The sequence below is a fragment of the Danio rerio genome, chromosome 14 (assembly GCF_049306965.1).
Source record: "Danio rerio strain Tuebingen ecotype United States chromosome 14, GRCz12tu, whole genome shotgun sequence".
Lineage (NCBI taxonomy): Eukaryota > Metazoa > Chordata > Actinopteri > Cypriniformes > Danionidae > Danio > Danio rerio.
In genome coordinates this window covers 6,347,501-6,365,114 of record NC_133189.1, presented here as the reverse complement: position 1 = coordinate 6,365,114, position 17,614 = coordinate 6,347,501, and positions in this window count along the sequence as shown.

The following is a 17,614-nucleotide window of genomic DNA, read 5'->3' as shown; positions in this document are numbered from 1 at the left end:
TCTATCTATCTATCTATCTATCTATCTATCTATCTATCTATCTATCTATCCATCCATCTATCTATCTATCCGTCTGTCTGTCTGTCTTAATTCAATTTAATTCAATAATTGCTTTATTGGCATGACAAATGTTACAAATGTATTGCCAAAGCATTAATAAAGTTTACATAAAAAGATAAATAGTAATAAATAGTAATAGTTGTAAAAAAAGATATATACATATAATAATTAACCTTTAAGCATGATGAAAGTGCAGCGACCTCTTGCGGCGCCCTTGTAAAACTGTTACTCAAAGGCAAGAGTGGAAAAGCTGATGCATGAAACTTCGTCGTTCCACTTGAGTTTTAAAGGACAACTCACCTTTCAGCTTCTTATTTGCGTGCTTTTTTATATGCATTTTTCAAGTTGAAGGCTGACATCTTGCGTTATGGAATATGCATTACATACATTCCATACAGTGTGCAGTTTTTCTACCCTTTTTGTTGTTATGCGTGAACAATTAATAAGCATTTCATTGGAATCATTTTGATATATGGGTCATTCTGTAGAATTGGTTCTACTTTCCCACAATTGATATACGTATTGAAACAACAAATCTTGTCAAAAGCACCATAAATAAACTTAATATAAACATTAATAAGGGGCGGCTTAGTGGTTAGCACCGTCGCCTCACAGCAAGAAGGTTCTGGATCGAGTCCCGGCTGGGTCAGTTGTCATTTCTGTGGATGGCCATTTTCCTCTAGCATCAACAAGACATTTCTTTTTCTGACCATTCTCTGTAAACCCTAGAGATGGTTGCGCGTGAAAATCCCAGTAGATCAGCAGTTTCTGAAATACTCAGACCAGCCCGTCTGGCACCAACAACCATGCCACGTTCAAAGTCACATAAATCAACTTTCTTCCCCATTTTGATGCTCGGTTTGACCTAAAGAAGATCTCCTTGATCATGTCTGCATGACTTATTTTATTAAGTTGCTGCAATGTGATTGGCTGATTAGAAATTTGTGTTGACGAGCAGTTGGACAGGTGTACCTAATAAAGTGGCCGATTAGTGTATATCGTCTGTGATATTATCATAACTGTTGTTTCAATATATGCCAAATCATATGATCGACTTTTCTGAAACAGTCTGCATGGTATGATCTATGTGCATACCTCTTCTCTCTTAAAGATAGAATAGCTCTAGGTGTTCTTATCCGATATTTACTGTCAGATGTGTGTCTAGTAAATGTGCTTGTCGCATTTAAGCAGCAGAGGTAGGCTATATGTATTAACATTGAATATCAACAGTCTGAATTAGCCGTGGCATATATATATATTTTTTACAGGAAACACTTGCGGTCCCCAAACACTAGAGAGCGCCACAAGCTTTGTGTTTTCCATGCCATTACTCCCACTCTTAAGCCCTTCTAAAAACAATGCTTCAGCTTTTCTGTAATTTCCTGTCAGTGACTCTTTTCAGCGTATACCATAGTGTAATAAATAAAAAAAAAACATAAAAAACACAATTTTCCTAATAATTGTTCTTCTTGCAAGCGAATCGGAATTAAAAATGGCACACTAACTGTTGCAAACTAAATCTCTTCTTGATCAGCCTGACAGTAGATATTGACAAAGCAGGTAACACAGTTTGTCATGTATTGATCCCAGCATACACTGCAAAGGCAATAAACTCTGTGATCCTGAAAATCTGAAACGCCTGATCCATATGGCTGCCATCTATAATAAAAGTCACTATACAAATGAACAGTCCTCACACACACACAAACACACAATGAACAGATAACAGTGGAGCCCCTTGAACGCAGTGTATTCGCCCGCAGCTGCAGTTCCCAAATCCGTCTCTTCAGTAAAAGATTGAATCTGCCCCATTCATTAGCCTAAGTGGATGAGCTTCCCTAATAGATGCTCCCCTTCCCCTCAATAATTGCTGTTGATTGGCGTAAATTAGACCCTAGTTGCCAGACGAGTGATTCTCGACGACGATAATCTGATTCCCAGCTGAAACTAATAGGATTTTAACTCGGGTTTGGCCTAATGTCCGTCTGTAAGGCTTGGCCCGGCTCTCTTGGTCCAGATCTGGCCTTCAGCCCCGCGGCCTGAGCACAGCTCAATCTTACTACAGGGCTGCAGACGAGAGTGGACCAATAAATGAATTTGGGCCCTCAGGTGAACTCGCACACACTCACGCTGTCGGACCAGACCTGTTAACAGATGGCTTGGTTAACGCATTGCTAAAAGAACGAGACTTTAAGGCCTAAAAGTGCACGGGGAACGAGCTGGTATTAGAAGATGTTCTTTAAAATAAAAAATAAAATAAAATGAGCTTTTTTTTACATAAAAATAACATGAAGACATTGTAAATAAGCAAATAAATGATTAATTAAAATATGAATGAAAAAATAAATAAAAAGCTGTAAGCCCCTCTTTATTTAGGGAAAAGGATATGCCTATATATTGCCTACATATATTGATATGTGACATATGGTGCAAATGTAACACACCGTTCCTACTGCACCCGACACAGTCTGAGCTAGGATCGAGCCAGCGATTTTTTTGTATGGGAGTCATTTGCTCTAACAAGGAGGCTAAAGACCCTCGCCTCCAGTGTCTGTCGCTAGAGCACCTTTTGAGGTAAGAGAAGTGAGGTCTAGTAACACTAGTAACAACAGACAGACGCTACAGGTCATGGTCTTTAGCCTCCTTGTTAGAGCAACCGACTCCCATACAAAGAATCAATCCCAGCTCAGACCGGGTTGGGTGCAGTAGGACCGGTGGGATACATATGGGGGCTCGTCCGGGATAGGAGTGAGCTTTAGGGGAGTGAGTGTAACAGAGGCCAGAAAGTGAAGTGCTATGCAGGCAATCCTCACTCCTCTGACCTTAAACGGTACTCTAGCAATAGACCAATAGGCCATGGTCTTTAGCCTCCTTGGTAGAGCAACCGACTCCCATGCAAAGAATCGCGGCTTGATCCTAACTCAGACCGTGTTGGGTGCAGAAGGACTGGTGCGTTACACGTGGGAGCTTGTCTGGGATGGGAGTGAGGTTTAGGCAGGTGAGTGTAACGGAGGTCAGCAAGTGAAGTGCTATGCAGGTAATCCTCACTCTTCTGACCTTAAAAGGTGCTCTAGCGACAGACGCTAGAGACCATGGTCTCCTTGTTAAAGCAACCGACTCCCATATAAAGAATTGCCAGTTCGATCCCAGCTCAGACTGGGTTTGGTGCATTAGGACCAGTGGGTTACACATGGAAGCTCATCCAGGTTAGGAGTGAGGTTTAGGCAGGTGAGTGTAACGGAGGTCAGCAAGTGAAGTGCTATGCAGATAATCCTCACTCCTCTGACCTTAAACTGTAATATAGTAACAGACGCTAGAGGTCGTGGTCTTTAGCCTTCTTGTTAGAGTAACCGACTCTCATGCAAAGAATCTCCAGTTTGATCCTAGCTCAGACCGGGTTGGGTGCAGTAGGACCGGTGCTTTATATGTGGGGGCTTGTCTGGGATGGGAGTGAGGTTTAGGGGCATGAGTGTAACGGAGGCCAGCTAAGAAGTGCTATGCAATTAAACCTCACTCCTCTGACCTCAAAAAGTGCTCTAGCGACAGACGCTAGAGGCCATGTTCTCCTTGTTAGAGCAACCGCTTCCAATACAAAGAATTGCCAGTTCGATCCCAGATCAGACTGGGTTGGTTGCAGTAGGACTGGTGGGTTACACATGGGGGCTCATCTGGGATTCGATTGAGGTTTAGGGGGGTGAGTGTAATGTAGGCCAGCTAACGAAGTAATATGAGGGTAATCCTTACTCTGACCTCTAAAGGTGCTCTAGCGACAGACGCTAGAGACCATAGTCTTTAGCCTTCTTGTTAGAGCAACCAACTCCAATGCAATGAAGCATCAGTTCGATCTCAGCTCAGTCTGGGTTGGGTGCAGTAGGAGCGGTGGGTTACATGAGGGGGCTTGTCCGGGATGGGAGTGAGGTTTAAGGGGATGAGTGTAATGGAGGCCAGCTAGCGAAGTGGGATGCAGGTAAATCTCACTCCTCTGACCTCAAAAGGTGCTCTAGCAACTGATGCTACAGGCCATGTTCTTTAGCTTTTTTTTCAGAACAACCGACTCCCATGCAAAAAATCGCTGTTTCGATCACAGCTCAGACCGGGTTAGGTGCAGTAAGACTGGTGGGTTACACACATAGAGTTGCCTTAAAATTCTGAAAACCTTTTATTAAAATTGGCCTTAAAATAACTGAAGAACACCCATTCTTATAGTGGAACAATTTTGGAAAAACGTTTTTCAAGATACAAATCAAATGTAGACTATATATTTGTAAAATATGCCTTTTTTAAGTCATCTAGAGTTAAAATGATAAAAAATAAAAATTTGAACCTTTTTTTGGTCTAATACAGTGGTCACCAAACTTGTTCCTGGATGGCCGGAGTCCAGTAGATTTTAGCTCCGACCCTAATTAAACACACCTGATCAAGCTAATCAAGGTCTTACTAGGTATACTTGAAACACCCAAGCAGGTGTGTTGAGGCAAGTTGGAGTTAAACCCTGAAGGGACACCAGCCCTCCAGGACCGAGACTGGTGACCCCTGGTCTAATATGATTCAATGAATTTATGCTAAGCTAAGCTAAAAGTGTTCACGCCAGAATTATATTTAACTATAGGAAACCTGTAAAATAATTTTATTTCCCCCAAAAAAGTGGAGGGTACCATTAAAAATTGCATACTTTCCAACAATTCTATGTATGAACCAGGATGACAACATGGCCAACATAGTAGCCTATAATACACACATTCATACAACATAGAATTGAAGTAGATGAAGTATATATTTACTCAAAATAAACACCTACTAAAGAGAGAACATGATTTCAAACACAGCCAAGGTGTTCTGGGTGTGTTGCTATGCAGTTGCTAGGCAGGTGGTTACCTTCTGAGCCAAGTCTCAATGATTTTTCCTTTATTTTTTGAAACATCACTCCAAACATAATGTTTAAAGCAAAATACAAGCACAGATACGTGCTATAGCATTAGATTCGCTCATAAATTTCTCATCTTAAGAATAATAGTGAACTATTTTAGTGTTAACATTTAGATTCATGTTAGACACTATAGCTCAAATCCTTAGAAAGAAGAGTCCTGATCAGAATATGAACACGTCTTGCATCAATCCATGACATATTGTAGCTTTTTGAGACACATGTCGCTAATGAAGATCACCCTTATTTGATATTATTTGTCATCAGGCTGATAAGAGCGAGCAGCACGCCTCGAGTCTAATGAAACTCCACTCCATTAGCGCTGAATCGGACAGATTGGCCTCCCAGAGAAATGAATTGAGTTTTTTGTATTTGTGAGATCATTCTCCCTGCATTAACTGATCTTTATCCCATCTCTTCATCACAGCCAAATCAGGTTAGGCGGCCATGATTAGCTGGGGTGGCCTCCCTTTTTAAGCAGTAATTGGGTTTAGCGGCTTAGCTGATAGCGCCATTAGGACCAATAACGGCCTTGCTTGGCTCGGGGAGTGAAACAGATTCTCCTGGAACAGATGGCAGATGCTGGTAAAGGGGTTTGATTTAGAGGGGGAGAAAGCAAAGTTTGTGTAACAGTAGAAGTTCTGGTGTTGTGCTGGTTCTGTGGGTCTTCTGTGTCTGTTTTGCTTTCCCTGGGTTAATGCATGCATATTTAAAGGATATTATTCGATCACTGGAGCATTATTTGTGAGGGCATATCATTTGTTTTCTTTATACATAGAACCAATTTTTAAGGATGTAAGTGAAGATCGCTTCATGGTACCATCACTAAGAGACACAAAACCAACTTTTCAGGGTGTAAAGGTTGATTTATACTTCTGCGTCAAACGCCGGCGTATGCTACGGCGATGACGCATAGCCCTTCGCTGTGACCGTCGACATCGCTGACGTGCACCTCTCAAAAAATTTAACTACACGTCGCAACGAAGCGTAGCGCAAGCTCTGTGATTGGTCGGCTTGGTAGCGCTGATGAGTCTGGGCGGGACCGAGAGCCGCGTGAATGGTGCGAGCCTGATGGAGCTATTGTTTACAAGTGTGGAGTCGCGTGAAGGAGCTCCGGATGGAAAGTTTTGTTTTGTGTTTACCTCATAGTTAAAGTTGTTGCACGTCCGCCGGTTCCTGCCTCAAAATGAGCAAGTTTGAGCCACTTGTACATCCCGGAAACAGCAGCAAGGAAACTCGACACAGAGGAACATTTACACCTCACTGCCAACTAGTGTTTCCGAAGTGTTAATGCAGACCAACAGAGACAGCGCGCAGAAGTATAAATGCACAGCCACGCGCGTTGCATGCGCCGTGGGTTACGGCGGTCACTTGACGCAGAAGTATAAACCAGGCTTAAGTGGAGATCGCTTCACACTTCATGGTGTCCTCAATGAGAGACACAATTTGTTTTAGACCGGAATGTAATTAGGTCAATACTGGTCTACCGATAAGCTTTAGGACGAAAGCCACATTTTGTTACTTTTGGGCCCAATGGTTCTGTTGGCTTGACTGTTCCATTATGAGCCGAATCAAAACCGAAATGGTTTAATTTCCCACTGTGGTGCTGATACCAGAACTCTTTGGAATGCAATACAAATGTGCCAGTTGTTGCCTTGTTAACATTACCTGTCACTGAGACATAGAACCGGTATTTGTTTTGGACCAGAATGTAATTGGGTCAAAAGGGGTCTATTGATAAGATTTAGGATGAAAGCAACTTTTTTTTTTTTACTATAAGGCCAAATGGTTCTGTTTGCTTGACTGTTCTATTATGTGCCGAGTCAAAACAGAAATGATTTAATTTCCCACTGTAGTACTGATAACAGAACTTTTTGGAATGTAATACAAATGCGCCAAATGTATAAATATTTAGAAATATTACAATTTAACATATACATTTGATCAAACTAGAAACTGCTGCTTACCATTTTACATCCCTGAATGATGTCATCACGCTGTTTGGGCATATGTTCAGACAATTGGTCTTGGCTTCTTGGTTGAAACAGTCAAAAGTGTAGGCTCACGTCACAAATCTAAGAAACACCAATTTAATATCCAATATATGGAATAGTGTAATAGTAAACAAAGCTGGCAAAGATAAATAATATAGTAAAACATTTATAAACAAAACATGCGATCTAACTCAAGTCCATTCTGTGCCAGTCTTAATTTTTCAATGTGGTGCTGATAATAAAACTTTTTGGAAAGTAATACAAATGCGCCAAATTTACAACTATTTAGAAATATTACAATTTAATATAAACATTTGATCAAACTAGGAACTGCTGCTTACCATTTTACATCCCTGAATGATTTACTAACAAATCATAACCTCCAACTCGAGCAATGCACCATGTTTAGTATATCTGCATGTCCTAACTGTTTGCATACAGTTCAACAGTAATAAAATAACCTGAAATTTTTTACATATTTTTTCGCATCACATTAAAGAAAACAGTATGTTCTTGTGACTCTTTTCAGTCACTAAGCTTTCCATCTGATTTCTTAAACATGACAATGAGCTTAATGTTCAACACTTTGGGATTTGGTCAAACAAGATATTCAGTTCTTGGATATGCAGCTAAATCTGTAGTAACTGCGTGAAGCTATCATATATGCGTATGGACCAAAAAGTCAAGCACCTAGTTGAATCTACGCCATTAAGACTTTTCTGAAGTCAAAATGTTGTCTAACATTGAATCCGATGTGATAAATCGCTGGGTAATAGTGGGTTGTCTATCTTTACAGAGTTGAGATGCAGCAAAGAGCTTCTCATTAATGTAAGAACAGTGCCGCCATTTCCCGCTCAAATCTGTCTCTAGAGAAAGCCTTATGAGAGAGCACTTCAGATGAATGAGTACACAAAACCACTTCAATTATTCAAGTCCAGCTTGGCACAGGGTGTGACTTTTGGGAAACACAACACGCGCTGCCCAGATCTGAATACCTGTTGCGCATTAGAACGATTAAAATGATGGAGTTATGCTGCTTAAATGGTCCATCTCAGCAATTCATGCGAGCTGTAAGATTGCAAAGAGACCAAATTAACCATACTGACCAATATTACCTGCTCTGATTGACCATTTCGATGTCCTAGCGTGCCAAGTCCTCAAGTCGCGGCTAACACTGCGCAGCTAATGTCTGTCAAAGGAAAATAAGAGCACTTTAAAACAATTTAAAACGAAATCAAGGGGCGCACTTTGCAGGAAACGCATCCTGTGGTGAGTCTACAGCAGTTGGATCATGTTAATAATGCTGCCTGCCTGGTGAGATAAAGACTTGACGGGTTATAAGGTGTTTCATAATATGAGACATAATGGATAATGAAAGCGCCATAAACGTAGATTGGTGTATTTCGCAAAAGACATGCTGGAGAAATGTATCGTGCTAATGCGTTTGACTTGTTTCCTTTAATATTCTTGCTAACAGGCTACATAACGCCGGCGAATTAAGGCGCAGTTCAAACGTGTCAGCAGAAATGTTGTCTAAAATCCATTACGCTAAACTCAATACTTCCAACACAGCGTGTGTACAGCGCCCGACAAAACATCGCACTGTGATTTCACAGCAGGTGACGCGCTGAATGGGATTTTTATTGCTTTCTTGTGGAATTACATCTTTGTTATGAATATGTGCATTAGCAGGAGCACCATAACAAAAACAACTGACACCACCTTACAGTGCAATAGGTATATATGAACATAGAAATCAAACAATACTACGCTATATAAAATAACCCATGACCGGACTTTATTGGTGGTAATGCGGTAATGATATGAGTTCAATTTCTGCTCATGCTAGAGTTAATACAGCTAAAGATGTTGAATATTACAAGACACTTGTGGGGTTTTTGTCTTTTAGTGTATTAGACTAATTTCTTATGCAAAAAATAAAGCCATTTTAGAGCTAGTAATGTAAACTTTAGCCACTGAAAAAACAAACAAATATAGTTATTTACAATTATAATTATTAGTAACTTACCTTCAGCTTAGTCACTTATTATTTATGGGTTGCCACAGCGGAATGAACCGCCAACTATTCCAGCATATGTTTTGCACAGCGAATGCCCTTCCAGACACAAATCAGTACTGGGAAACACTACTTTCAAGTTTTGAAAGAGATCAGGTAAAAAAAAAATTAAAAATTGCAAAAGTAACTCAAAAGTAACATGACACATTACTTTCCCTAAAAAGTTACTAAGTAACACATCTAGTTACTTTTTTGAGAGTAACTTTATTTTGTAATGGATTACTTTCAAAAGTAACTTTCCCCAACACGGTCACTCAGACTCTAAATAAGGCACTGACACAGTTTCAAAAAGCATTCTATAAGTGTCTCAAACTCAGATTTAGAAAATTACACAACATCTGCATTTTTATTCTATAAATAAGTATACAGTTGTGTATATGATATTAGTACAATATTAAATAATCCATTACTGCATCTTGCATGACCTGATCTCACAGCTTAGAAGATGAAATTATCAAACCAACCCAGGCTCCTTCTGAAAACATACCCCTATATACACTTCTGAAGAGCAACAACTAAGTCCCAGGAGCTACGTTTCTTTGCAGTTTTTGTTTTTGCGAATCCACCAGAGACCGCTGTGTACGCTTTTTGAGATCTCAAATATCTCTCTCAAATGCCATTTGTACCTGCTCTTCTCACATAAATCCACCAGAGGCCGCTCTCACCTGACTGACTGACTAACAGACTGATCGACTGAGGCTGCTGTCGACTGACTGACTGACTGACTGTCCGATCGACTGAAGCCGATGTTGACTGACTGAATTAATGACTAACTGACCGAACGACTGACCCACCCCTTAACCCAACCAATAGTGTTTTCAAATGCACCAATTAACTCAACTACCCACTTCCCTATAAACACAAACAACAGTTTTAAAAAGTAATCCAGAAAAAGAAAAGCCCTCGCCTGATTTTTATAATGTTTTCAGATTTACCACGTTCTAACTCTGTTATTTACTTGTTTATTTTATTTTTTTGGCTTCTGTTTTTGTCTTACCTCCTTTCTGGAACCATTCTTTACCAGACTCGAACCCCGTCATCGTGGTCAACTCCTCTCTGCGTCTCAAGTCCGCTGACATACATGTCGAACTACTGGACAAACTGGTAACAGCAGGAACGCCGTCCATATGGAGGTAAGCGGTCAGCTGGTAAGCACATAAAGAAATGGCAACATTCCGCCTCGTAGCGTTTGTTTTAAAGACAAATTTCAGCCATACGTTCCTCTGGCTACACAATTCGCGATCTCCAGAAATGTATACAGGGTACATTTTTTAAAACGAGCCTATGTTGTATCAAACGACGGCATTTCCAGTAGTGAAATAAAGATCTTATCGATCATCATTGAAAAGAGCTGCTCATCCTGTGACAGACTTCGCTAAATCATGACTTCCATGTTATTATCACAAATTAATATGTGATCCCTGAGGTGAGGTGAATCTCTCCCTGGATTCACATCCCATAATTCCATTGCTGGCCTTGTTTAATACACACACAGCCATTCTGATTTACAAGCATTTGCTCCACATGTGACCTCCGCTTACTGACATCATTGTTATAGAGGAATTAAATTTGTGGAGGCTCCATGAAGACTGTGAGACTGTATGTGTGTGTGTGTGTGTGTGTGTGTGTGACACGCAAGAGAGACAGACAGACATGGAGAAGGCCATTGATCTTCATGAATCTGACATGCCTGTCCACTGGAAAATAAATCATGGGAGCAAAGTAGCCATTACACTGCAAAACAGAAACAGAAATTGACATGAATAAGAATGATCTGCATATCAAGTTTTGCTTTCCTCCGCATGGCTCTCTAATGGCGATGAAAGGTTTTCTGAAGAATATGTGATTTGCATTTCTCGATCGGATCATTCTGCATTGCTGAAAAATCTCGTTTTCAAATAACCACATTAACCCTCCTGTCGTGTTCACATTCTGCCCCTTACTTTAGTGTTCCCGGTCAAAATTGACTGGTCTGTTTTAACTGCTCTTTTTTCTCCACCTAAGTTTTATTCAACATTCTTTAGCTGGAAATAATGTCTCTTGTAGAAAAAAGGGAATTTATTTTTATTACTTTTGTTTCTTTATTTGTTATTAGAAAAATGTTTAGACTAACAACAGATTAATCAATCTTTTCTATTGTATTATAACACATCTTGACCAGACACACTGCCTCTTTTTTACTGTGCTGCATACTTTTTAGAAGAACTGCTGACTAGTAGAAAAAGCAGAATAAGAATAAATTTAGGTTTGTTCCAGACTGCTGTCTGGACATGTCACAACGAGCATGATCTTTGTAGAAATTCGGAAATATATTAAAGATGTACGTAATTGTTCAGTTCTGGTATGCAGAGAAGGGTTGCAGAAAGAGGAAGTATGTCTAGGGGTTACAAAGAGCCAAAGAACTGCAGAATGACTGATAAGTGACGTTAAATCAAAACTCCACCTTTTAAGTGTATATATGCTGGAGTCAGGAAATGTATGTGAGTTGCGAACCTCTTGAATGTAATTCTTGTATTGCATTGGGGTAATGTAACCCAGAGCTCTGTCATCGAATTATTCATTTGTATCTAATAAATTACTAATATTTTTGGCATTGAAGAAAACACTCTCCAGACCTTTTCTTATTGAACACACGTGGAATTGGTGTGATATTCCAACACTCTAATAGTGTTTAACATAAATTAAAAGAAGACATAAAATAACTTTAATTAAAATAAATACAGACGATAATAGATATTACACAATGAACAATAGATGACAGAAATCAAAATACTTTGTTTTATTACTAACAGACAGCTCACTAAAATAACTATCACAGGGTCTGACCAAAGAAATGTACATTTTAATCCATCTGAATAATTTATCAACCAGCAAAGCACAGCACAAAATGCTATCCTTTCCTGTGAACGGAGTGATTAAATTTTCAGTCCATCAAGTGTACTAATATAGGGAATAGTGACTGAGGGTATATATGGTGAGCATGGACACAGAAATAGCACTAGTTATACTTTGGTCATTTTTAGGCGAGATAATAACGGTCTAATATATTAAAGTAATTGTTGCTAAGCTAAGCTAAAAGTGCTCCTGCTAGACTCAGAGATTGGCTGAACAGAGATTGGCAGAAAGAAAGAAAAGAAAGAAAGACACACGCAGATGCGTTCACGAACAGACACCTGTCTAGTCTGTGAAGATATGATACACTGTTTTATGAGGAACTTGATTCACGTTGGAAGATCCAACAATTTCATGACAATTCATAACTTATTGGTTTAGTAGCTAATCCATATCAATTTGTACGATCTCATTCATACAGTTTAGTACGATTTGCTTATCCGCAATGAAGATTGGGGTTAGGGGTGGGGTTGGGTTGGGTGCCACGCCTCCTTTTAAAAAATCATACAATTTTGTACGACTGAACACATATGAATTAACCACTAAACTGACAAAACGTAAAATAGTTATGTTTCCTTGTGAGATCAGGCTGGAGGATAAGCACATAAGCACATAAAAGAGATGTGCAAAAGACATTGTTCAGTCTGGAGTGAGTGAGTGAGTGAGTGAGTGAGTGAGTGAGTGAGTGAGTGAGTGAGTGAGTGAGTGAGTGAGTGAGTGAGTTAGGGTGGTGTGTATGGGGATGTTTTCTGTCTGATGAATGAAAAAAACACTTAAACTTCAATGAAAGAGTGTGGAGGATATCATAAGGCCTCGAGGCAATCAGATGTAAAACACAATATTAATGAGTGATTTAGGTTTTAAATCGGTCAGATTTGACCCGAACACGACAGGAAGGTTAAGATATTAATAGATGCTAATATGGTATACAATTTAAAGTCACAAAAAGGGTCATATTATTGCTCTAAATAACTAATTATATTCTAAATAATCATTCAGTCATTAATTTTCCTTCGGCTTAGTCTCTATTTCAGAGATTGCCACAGCAGAATAAACCACCAACTATTCCAGCATGTGTTTTATGCAGCGGATGCCCTTCCCAGTACTAGGAAACACCCATAGACTCTTATTTACACACACACTCATACATTACAGCCAATTTAGTTTATTCAATTCACCTATAGCGCATGTTTTTAGACTGTGGGGGAAACCGGAGCACCCGGAAGAAACCCACGCCAACACGGGTGGAACATGCCAACTCCACACAAAAATGCCAACTGACCCTGTCGGGATTTGAACCAGCGACCTTCTTGCTGTGAGGTGAGCGTGTGTAATATTGTATCCACTATAATAAAAAGAAGACAGCGCATTCTACATAAATGATCATTACTGTAATGCAAAACACTTGATTACTGTATTATTACAATACAGTAATAACACTTTACTGTTTTATTACTGTAATACAGTGAAAATGGTAATCTAATTTACAACACAAACACAAACAATACATCAATCCCAACGATTAAAAATGTTAACATGAGTCACAAACATTTCAACATCTACAGCTTTTGAAGGAATAAAGACACTGCAGATATAGACCTAGTGGCTGGTCCCCATCTGAGCTCTTCAAGATTTGAGTTGTGTTAGTCACATGACCAACATTTATAGACAGATAAGAAAAAGCACATTGTAACCTTGGGAAAGATTGCGAGAGGGAGTTAATTGGAGTGGGGTCTGATCTTATCACGGACGCTCAATCTGTGTTAGTTAATAGTGAAACTCCAGGCACACTCCAGAGCTGGCCGCGGCCTCTCCGGTGTTGAATGCAAACAGCCTGAAGCAATTAGCCCACTAAGACCCACTCATTAGGAGGCAAGACGTGAAAGAGAGCCGCTCGCTACAGCTAATCAATATTAATGATGGATTATTTACAATTAACAATGGGCCCGTAATGGCCGCCTAATTGTTTGTTTTGGCTTAACGTGGCGAGGTGAGAGCAGCAGATAAACTAAGGACATTAGTGAGAGAAAGAGAGGAGCTCGATGTCTTCTCACTTTCTTTTACAGCACAGATAAGCTCATTTGTAATAGAGGCCTGCTTTGTTTTTCGAGTACAGGGCTCTGAAGACAAATCTGGATCAGCTACTGAAAGTTGTTTTTAAGGACCGTGATATCAAAAGGAGAGATTAGTGGCTTTTAATCAATGCCTTTGCCATTCTGTACTGAAGTAGCAACTATTTTCATGCTTTAGACATTCGTAATGTTTATTAAATTAATCATTTTATAAACATGTTACATAGTTAGGCTATATATTTTCCTTCCCTTCAGCTTAGTCCCTGATTTATCAGGGGTTGTCACTGATGAATGAACCGCCAACTACTCTGGCATATGTTTATGCAGTGGATTCCCTTCCAGCCGTAACCCAGTACTGGGAAAACAAGCTAAATAAATAAATGAAAATGTATGTCAGTTAGTTTTGTAGCTGACATTTAGCATTTATATGCTAGTCAAAGGCTAAACATTTGAAAAACCCTTAAAGAAACAATCCACCTTTTGTTAAAATAGAATGAAATGTTGAAACATTTGTCATTTTACAGTTTTACAACTTAAACAAATCCCTGCAAATGGATTTTGTAATATATATTATATCAAAACATATATCTTCTTGTAAAACAAATCAAATATTTCACTTACCTTGTGTGCTACATAGATTCTAGTCCTGTCAGATGCTCTCAGACTGTCATCTTCCAAACTAATGTAGTGAAGCTTCATTAAAGAAGTTGTTTCAGCTGAATTTGTGGCACTTGGTGATTCATAAAATCCAAGTCAACTGCTTCCACCACTAAAGGAGTCGTATAAACATATGGAAAAAAAAGAAAAAGTAACATCTATGGCTTAACACACATATAGTGAGGGCTTATAAAGACAAATGCAATAAACATTATTTATAACATCAATACTTTAACAGATCACACTTTATTTTGATGGTCAATTTGCTGAATATAAGTTACATTGCATCTACATGCCAACTAATCGTTAGATTATAAATAGACTGTTAGGTTGGTTTAGGGTTGGGGATAGGGTTAATGTTAGTGTAAGTTGACATGAACTTGCAAAGTTTCTTATAGTCATTTAAATGTCTGTTCAAGGAGCAGTATCAGCAGATATTGAGCAGACGCTCTACTAATACTCAAATGGACCATCAAAATAAAGTGTTACCCTTCAACATCTCTGTAAATGGCACTTATGTGTTCCTATTTCCTTATGTAAAAATAAATGTGATTAATTCACGTTTGATAGAGTATATGCAATTGTCTCTTAAACAGAGATATTTCTTAAACAGGGTATTTATGATTAGCATTTAGGAGGTAATAATAAAAAAGGACTAAGAAAACTGTTTAGCATTAACATTTAGTTATGAAAACATTATATGTGATTAAGACAATTTTGTTTTCCACTCACAAACATTCATTCATTTTCAACCCAGGCTCATTCTGAAAACGTAGTCCCGTGGACATTTCTAGAGGCTGCGAAATACAGTCCGGGAGGTACGTATTTGTGCAGTTTGGTTTTCGTGAATCCTTGAGGCTGCTGTATGTGCTTTTTCGCATCTCGAACGTCTCTCGCAAGCGCGTTTTCGCGTAAACCCACCGGAGGCCGCTATTTAGTGACCGTCTGTCTGACTGACTAACTGAATGATTGACTGGGCGACTGGCCAATCGGCCGACCCACCCTCCTCCTCCTTCCCTAAACCCAACCATTTTTACCGATTGACCAGCACGCCTGCTTGCTTCCCTAAACCCAACTAACTATTTACAAAAGCCGTCCAGAAAAAGGAAAGCCCTCGTCTGATTTTTTCCACCTTTTCGGATTTCACCACATTCTCACCCTGTTATGAACTCTTTTACTTTATTTTTTGGATTCTGTTTTTGTCTTACCTGATTTCTGGAACCGCTCTTCCCTGGGCTCGAACTCGGTCGTCGCCATCTTCGCGGTCAGCTCCTCTCTGCATCTCAACTCCGCCAACATACACGATGAGCTAACCGGACAAACTGGTTGTGGTGGGAAAGCCCTCCACAAGGATGTAAGCGGCCAGCCGGCAAGCGCGAAAAGGAACGTTGTCACACCGCCCCGTTGCGTTCGATTAAAAAATGAAATGCAGGCATACTTACCTCCGGCTACATAAATCGCGGCCTCCAGAAACGTCCACTGGACTACATTTTCACAATGAGCCTGAGTTGTTCATTTTCCTTCAGCTTAGTGCACAGGTCTCAAACTCAATTCCTGGAGGGCCACAGCTCCGCACAGTTTTGCTCCAACCCAAATTAAAAACATATACAACATCGGTACAACTAATCAAAGTGTTCAAGACTACTATAGATAGATGTGGTTGAAGCTAAACTATGCAGAGCTGCGGCCCTCCAGGAATTGAGTTTGAGACCATTGGTCTAGAACAGGGGTGGGCAAACTCGATCCTCCAACTCTAATCAAATACATCTGCTTATATATTTCTAGTGATCTTGAAGACACTGACTGGCATGTTCAGGTGTTTTTGATTAGAGTTGGATCTAAACTATGCAGGACACCGGCCCTCCAGGACCGAGTTTTCCCACCCCTGGCTAAGAGCCTTATTTATAAAGGGTCGCCACAGCAGAATAAACCACAAACTATTCCAACACATGTTTTACAAAGCAGATGCCCACTCTCAAGCCTTTTTATGAGAATTTTAGAGCTTTTTTTTTTGAGGAATTATGATGCAAGTATAAGTTAAGTGGGCAAATGAATGCCATATGAAACTAAGCACCGTATTTTAAAGTGTTACATACTGTAACATACAGAAAGTTAAGGGTACCTGTTGCCTCTGTTGGTGTTGTTTTCTTATTTTCTCAGCCTGGTTCCTTTTAGATCCTTCAACATCCATGATACACAAACATGTTGGTATGGGGGGTTTGCAAGGACTCTACATAGGCGTAATTTATTTTACACTGTAAAAAACACATATTACATGGCTCTACCCCTAAACCCAACCCTAAAAGGAAACATGCAGCAAAATTTAAATTTCAGGAGACCCAGTTAAGTATGATTTTTAAGCATTTTAAAATACAAGCATGGGTGGCACAGTGGTTAGCACCGTCACCTCACAGCAAGAAGGACATTGGTTCGAGTCCTGGCTGGGCCAGTTGGCATTTCTGTGTGGAGTTTGCATGTTCTCCCAGTGTTAGCGTGGGTTTCCTCTGGATGCTCTGGTTTCCCCCAAAGTCCAAAGACATGCACTATAGGTGAACTGAATAAACTAAATTGGCTGTAGTGTATGAGTGTGTCTCTGTGTGAATGAGAGTGTAGGGTGATTCCCATTTCTGGGTTGCATCCGGAATGGCATCCGCTGGGTAAAACATATGCTAGAATAGTTAGTGGTTCATTCCACTGTGGTGACCCCTGATAAATAAGGGTCTAAGCTGAAGGAAAATTAATTAATAGATGAATTACAAGCAGTAATTCTCAAACTAAGTCACACTCATGTCATAATTCAACTTCATGTTGCTGTAAACCCCACCAACCTTTACACAGTCACACACAACAACAAAGAAACGAGATCTGATCACCAAATGTGAATTTAGATTATGAAGAAACATTGAATCCTTGTGAAAATACATCTTTGAAAACTTGA